The sequence below is a fragment of the Myxocyprinus asiaticus genome, chromosome 2 (genome assembly GCF_019703515.2).
Source record: "Myxocyprinus asiaticus isolate MX2 ecotype Aquarium Trade chromosome 2, UBuf_Myxa_2, whole genome shotgun sequence".
Taxonomy (NCBI): Eukaryota; Metazoa; Chordata; class Actinopteri; order Cypriniformes; family Catostomidae; genus Myxocyprinus; species Myxocyprinus asiaticus.
This window is the reverse complement of record NC_059345.1, coordinates 66,440,936-66,442,689: the sequence shown is the minus strand read 5'-3', so window position 1 is coordinate 66,442,689 and position 1,754 is coordinate 66,440,936.

Sequence of the window (1,754 nt, the reverse complement as noted above, 5' to 3'; positions counted from 1 at the left end):
TAATGAATGATATATAGTGGATAGGGGGTGGTTTCAGACACAGCGAGTGTTGCGTGACCGGGGTTGGTGCCCTACACAGGCTGCATACTCTGCGTTTAGAGAGCGGTGGTACTGCTGTACAGAACTAATGATCTAAATTATTTTGACTGAAAACTGTAACTACACTGAAATAAGACTCCACATAGGACTTTAAAAGCTATGAAATAGCAAAAGTAGGCATTAATTAAATATGATCTTGCTTTGGTTTATATTTCAGCATTATATATAATGTCCCTGTGGGACATTTTCACATTTTCATCGTAATAATTACTAGAAAGGTTTCCAAACCTCTCTTCTTACTGACAAATTCATGCAGACCTGACAAGAGCCCTTAAAGGGATAGTTCACCCAAAAATGAAAATTCTCTCATCATTTATTCACCCTCATGACAGATGTGTATGACTTTCTTTCACCTGCTGAACTCAAATTAAGATTTTTAGAAGAATTTCTCAACTCCTTTGGTCCATAAAATGCAATTGAATGGGTGCCAACATTTTAAGGCTAAAAACAAATCAAATAAGTCAGCATAAAAGTAATCCATAAGACTCCAGTGGTTAAATAAATATTTCAAGCGATAAGTGTGGATGAGAAACGGAGAAACAGATCACTTTCACATTCTTCTTCTTGTGTTTTTGGTGATTCACATTCTTCTCTGCATATCGCCCCTGCTGTCTAGCAAAAAATGACTTAAATATTGATCTATTTCTCACCCATACCTATCATATCACTTCTGAAGTCATGGATTTAACCACTGGAGTCAAATGGATTACTTTTGTGCTGCCTTTATGTGCTTTTTGGAGCATCAAAATTGTAGCACACATTCAATTGCATTGTATGGACCTACAGAGCTGAAATATTCTTCTAAAAATCATAATTTGTGTTCTGCAGAAGAAAGGAAGTCATACACATCTGGGATGGCATGAGGGTGAGCAAATGATGAGAGAATTTTCATTTTTGGGTGAACTATCCCTTTAAAGTGATAATTTAATATTCTGTCATCATTTCCCTACCCTCATGTTGTTCCAAACCCATGTGACCTTCTGTATTCTGTGGAACACAAAAGATGTTAGACAGAATGTTAAGGACTGACAGTCCATTCACTTTCAAAATAAACACATTCACAGAAAGTAAAGAGTGACTCAGGCAAACATTCTGTCTAATATCTCATTGTGTTGCATGGAAGAAAGAAAGTCACAAGGGTTTGGAACAACATGATGGTGAATGATGACAGAATTTCCATTAATCATAATAATAATTATATAATGGAATATAGGGGAGTTAACGTCCATTATGTCATTTGTGAAAATAACGAGTTACTCACTACTTGAGTACTCTTTTAATTGGATACTTTCTTACTCAAGTAATTATTTATGTTAGTACTTTTACTTCTACTTGAGTATTTTTTTTTTAAAGTAATTATACTTTTACTTGAGTTCAGTTTTTGGCTAATCTACCCACCTCTGACAATGTCAAATTCCAAATATGTGTGGCTGTAAACAGTACCATGCAATGGGGCTACAAGTGAATCGTCATGTGTGGTTGCTTGTCCAAGAAGTCAAAAAGTTTCTCTTCAGTGCTTTTCTACTCTTTAGCCTCCACATGTATGTTGCAAAAATATCTAGTTATAATTATAATACAGGCATAGTTAATGGAATAATAACTGAAAATCTGTTAATAACTAGAAACAAAGAAACTACTAAATACAATACATATTT